Genomic DNA, 5,001 nt, shown 5'->3' with positions numbered 1-5,001 from the left:
CAACGAAAAAGAGCGAGCATGAACGTGCTTCTTGCCGCACGGCTCCCACTCGTCTTTCGGGAAGGTTGTGCCGTAGCGAGCTCGAACGCCGTCATCTCGGAGTGCAAAATAAGCGTGTTGGGGCGCCTGAAGGTGGCCTCCGCCGCACACAGACTGCGTCCGGCCCGCCGAAGGCGAGGACGGACGCGCAGTCGAACGATTACCTGGTTGATCCTGCCAGTAATCATATGCTTGTCTCAAAGATTAAGCCATGCATGTCTAAGTACATGCCGAAATAAGGCGAAACCGCGAATGGCTCATTAAATCAGTTATGGTTCCTTAGATCGTTTCTTCCTACTTGGATAACTGTGGCAATTCTAGAGCTAATACATGCAGTGAGCCTGGAGCCCTTTGGGTAACGGGTGCTTTTATTAGACCAAGATCGATCGGGTTTCGGCCCGTATTGTGTGGTGACTCTGGATAACTTTGTGCTGATCGCATGGCCACGAGCCGGCGACGTTTCTTTCAAGTGTCTGCCTTATCAACTTTCGATGGTAGGTTACTTGCTTACCATGGTTGTTACGGGTAACGGAGAATCAGGGTTCGATTCCGGAGAGGGAGCCTGAGAAACGGCTACCACATCCAAGGAAGGCAGCAGGCGCGCAAATTACCCACTCCCGGCACGGGGAGGTAGTGACGAAAAATAACAATACGGGACTCTTTTGAGGCCCCGTAATTGAAATGAGTACACTCTAAATCCTTTAACGAGGATCAATTGGAGGGCAAGTCTGGTGCCAGCAGCCGCGGTAATTCCAGCTCCAATAGCGTATACTAAAGCTGCTGCGGTTAAAAAGCTCGTAGTTGGATCTCAGTTCCAGACGAGTAGTGCATCTACCCGATGCGACGGCTCGGACTGAACATCATGCCGGTTCTTTCTTGGTGCACTTCATTGTGTGCCTCGAGATGGCCGGTGCTTTTACTTTGAAAAAATTAGAGTGCTCAACGCAGGCGAGTCGCCTGAATAAACTTGCATGGAATAATAGAACAAGACCTCGTTTCTGTTCTGTTGGTTTTTGGAATACGAGGTAATGATTAAGAGGGACGGACGGGGGCATTCGTATTGCGGCGCTAGAGGTGAAATTCTTGGACCGTCGCAAGACGAACTACTGCGAAAGCATTTGCCAAGAATGTTTTCATTGATCAAGAACGAAAGTCAGAGGTTCGAAGGCGATCAGATACCGCCCTAGTTCTGACCATAAACGATGCCAACCAGCGATCCGCCTGAGTTACTCAAATGACTCGGCGGGCAGCTTCCGGGAAACCAAAGTATTTGGGTTCCGGGGGAAGTATGGTTGCAAAGCTGAAACTTAAAGGAATTGACGGAAGGGCACCACCAGGAGTGGAGCCTGCGGCTTAATTTGACTCAACACGGGAAAACTTACCCGGCCCGGACACTGGGAGGATTGACAGATTGAGAGCTCTTTCTTGATTCGGTGGATGGTGGTGCATGGCCGTTCTTAGTTGGTGGAGCGATTTGTCTGGTTAATTCCGATAACGAACGAGACTCTAGTTTATTAAATAGGTGCGGGGTTCCCAGCACCTTACAACCTTCTTAGAGGGACAAGCGGCTCCTAGCCGCACGAAACAGAGCAATAACAGGTCTGTGATGCCCTTAGATGTCCGGGGCCGCACGCGCGCTACACTGAAGGAAGCAGCGTGTCTTTATCCCTGTCTGAAAAGACTGGGTAACCCGTGGAACTTCTTTCGTGATTGGGATAGGGGCTTGCAATTGTTCCCCTTGAACGAGGAATTCCCAGTAAGCGCGAGTCATAAGCTCGCGTTGATTACGTCCCTGCCCTTTGTACACACCGCCCGTCGCTACTACCGATTGAATGATTTAGTGAGGTCTTCGGACCGATGTCCGGCGCGGCCTTTCGGTTGCGCCGGTCTGTTGGAAAGATGACCAAACTTGATCATTTAGAGGAAGTAAAAGTCGTAACAAGGTTTCCGTAGGTGAACCTGCGGAAGGATCATTAACGGATTGTGAAGGGTGAGCGCCTCAGCTGCGTCTGCGCCCGACACTTTCTGCCGCTGACCCCGTTTGGACGCGGGGTCGGCTTTTCCCCACGGGGCTGCCTGAATGTGGAGCGGCACCCCGTGACAAATTGTTGCGCCCAGCGGACGCCAACACCGCGACCTTGGACGGTCGGCCAGGTGGCGGACGCGGGTACAAACGGCGCAACGCACTCATAGGTCGGCTTTCGACCCGCCACTGCACCGTGGCTCGAAGCGCTCGAAATGCGCGACCCGACCGCTGCGGGACCGCCTAGTACTGTAAACAGGAGCGGCGGAGCGCGAACGGCGAGTCGTGGTTACGTCGGTAGAAGGCGAGGCTGCGCGTTCCCGAAACGCCAGCCGAGTGCCCTCCCGACCGTTCGAGCGTGCAAGAACGAGACCCGACAATCGCGCGGCGACTGCCAAGTACGAGAGGAACGGCACAAGCGTCGGCGGTCGGTCAAGGAACTGGCGATGTGACGGGTCCGCTGTGCACCAGTGCATACCGTCCCGCCGTCCGCGGCAAGCGCCTCCGCGTCCTCGGGTGACGGAGGCTGCCGGTCGGTTCTTGCAGGCGAGGGATCTCGCTGGCACCGGTTCGCGTTGACGCGCGGCCGGTCATGGCACGGCGATGCGACGGCCGAGGTGCGCAGTACTCGATGGAGGAACCGCACGCTCCGATGACCGTCCCGCCCTCCGCGGCGTATGCGTACCGACCGTAATGGTTGCAGCAGCGCCGGCCGGCTTTTGAATTCGCCACACGAAACACGGTGCGAGATCGCGGTTAGGGGAGCGTCGACGTTGCCAGGCGTTTTGCTTGCTGCCGAGGGAAAGGCGGCACGGCCACGTCGCGCTCGTCGCGATTAGCGGGTCTGCGCGCTTTGGGAAGGTGCCGCAACGACTTGCCGAAAGAGGAAGCACGGAAGAACGAGGGACTTGGACGTCCCGACAATTGAACGCACTTGCGGCCAGGCCCTTGCTGGCTTCGTTCTTCCGCCTCGAGTAGGCTCGTACGCGGCTCCGGCGCCGAAAGTGGTCCTTGGCACCGACTTCGGTGGACGTGGGAAGTGCCGCGCAAGTACGGCGCGCCTGGCTCCACCTGTTGGCTAAAGTAGGCAGCCGGATCGGCATTTTGGTGTGCGGTGGCAAACCGTGGATGCGAAAAAAGCTTGTGCGATTTCGTGGAACAAAAAGCGGGGGTCCCCCTTTTTATGCGGAGGAGACCGACCCGCCTGCCGTGGTGAACCGCGACGCCACGGTAAAAACGGGAGAGGCTTGTCGATGGGACCGTGCATCCCGCGCTCCACGGAGGCCGGGAGGCGGCCGCCCGAGGAAATGTGTAGCCGTCGAGGCCCGCATCTGCGTGCACTCTTATCCAAATGGGTGTACCGCAGGCATTTTCTGGTTAGGCGGGCCAATGAGAGCGAGCACACAACGATACCTACGGGTCCGGCTTGGAGAACCGGCTTCGACGCCTCCCGAGTATTTATAGAGGGGTGGACCACGAAAGCACTCGCAAGTAGCGAAAGCGAAACGCCGTCCGAAACACACCGTTTGCTCGATTTGCGGCAGCCGAAAAAGGCGCGGCAGAGTTTTGGAGTCCAAGCGTGCGCTGAAAAGCGCCCTTCTTGGCCACTGTTTGGCCGAGTGCCAGAAACGTTTGGTTTTGACTGTACGGAATTGAACAAACACTTTTTCACGACTCTAAGCGGTGGATCACTCGGTTCTCGGGTCGATGAAGAACGCAGCCAGCTGCGAGACTTGGTGTGAATTGCAGGACACACTGAGCACTGATTCTTTGAACGCACATTGCGGCCTTGGGTCTTCCCTTGGCTTCGTCTGTCTGAGGGTCGGATCACATATCAAGAGAGCCTTCGGCGCACAAGGGAACGTGAGCCGTCGACTCGTTTTGACCGCGTCGGCAACACGGACAGCACGCTGAACACCTCACAGCGAGCGCCAACAGCGGCCACTCAAGGGCGAGACGGTGGCGACCGTCGTGCCAGAGCCCAACCGAAACGGGGGCGACCGACTGCATTGAGGATGTGGCACCTCGTTGAGACCGCCGCAGGACTTCGAGTCGGAAGGAAGCCTGCAGGGAAAGTGCGGTCGAGGTTGCGTACTCCTCTCTGCGACCGGGCGCGCAAGAGCTGCGAGAGCCACGGACGCGCAACTTTAACGCACGGTAAACACGAGGAGCGAAAGCCGGCCAGCAAAGCTTCTCCAGCCGTGCGCAAAGTGCGCGAGATCGCAGCCTTGCGTTGCGCTTGTTGCCCTCGAAGTAAGCAGGGTGTCCCGTAGACCGGGCGCTCGAACACGCTGCGGGGCCGTGCCTCCTCCAGGCTTTGCCGCGCGAACAGGGAACGTTCGCGCGCAAAGCGCAGGGAGGTGAGGAGGCTGCGCCCGACGTTTGCGGTTCGCTGCGTACGCGGTTGATGCGGAGAGCACGGCGCGACGACTTGCCGCGAAGCGGAAAAAGTCTCCCGCACGAGTTGGCGAAACGTTGGCGAAGCTTAAGGCGTTCTCGTCGTAGTCCGCCGTCGGTCTAAGTGCTTCGCAGTTCCCGTCCCGTTCAAAAAACTGGGCCACTCCAGTTGGGGCGGGGGCGACGCTACACGAGACGATGCCTCTCGCCAGGCTGCGTGGCTGCCCTTGCGGCGGCGGCGACTGGCCTCGGCGGTGTTTGGGCTTTCGACACGGTCGTTTATCACGCAACTGCTCGGACGACGCACGCGCGCAGCGGAATGCCGCTTGCCAGCCTTGTGAAGATGTGACCCTGTACAGGGTTGCGGGCGCACTTGGTAGGGCGTCGTACTCGGTTCGCGATGGGTTTACGAACGTGTCCCGTCACTTCCACGTCACACCGGTTGTGCGCCGCACGCGTGCAGCGGGGAAGCCGATTGCCAGCCTTGTGAAGAAGTGGCCCTGTACAGGGTTGCGGGCGCACTTGGTAGGGCGAGCGCACGC

The 5,001-nt window shown here is 58.2% G+C and overlaps 2 non-coding genes across 2 annotated transcripts; both read left to right on the top strand.

Annotated features, from left to right (window-relative positions):
- The first annotated feature begins 200 nt into the window (after positions 1 to 200).
- LOC142791593 (small subunit ribosomal RNA) lies at positions 201 to 2,015 on the top strand. Its single transcript, XR_012890328.1, has one exon. It is a non-coding gene; the product is annotated as a small subunit ribosomal RNA (ribosomal RNA).
- A 1,719-nt stretch (positions 2,016 to 3,734) lies between these two features.
- On the top strand, positions 3,735 to 3,887 carry LOC142791570 (5.8S ribosomal RNA). Its single transcript, XR_012890306.1, has one exon. It is a non-coding gene; the product is annotated as a 5.8S ribosomal RNA (ribosomal RNA).
- Positions 3,888 to 5,001: the final 1,114 nt, after the last annotated feature.

The sequence above is a fragment of the Rhipicephalus microplus genome, unplaced genomic scaffold, assembly GCF_043290135.1.
Source record: "Rhipicephalus microplus isolate Deutch F79 unplaced genomic scaffold, USDA_Rmic scaffold_175, whole genome shotgun sequence".
NCBI lineage: Eukaryota > Metazoa > Arthropoda > Arachnida > Ixodida > Ixodidae > Rhipicephalus > Rhipicephalus microplus.
The sequence above is the reverse complement of the archived record's forward strand: the minus strand, read 5'-3'. Positions and strand labels throughout refer to the sequence as shown.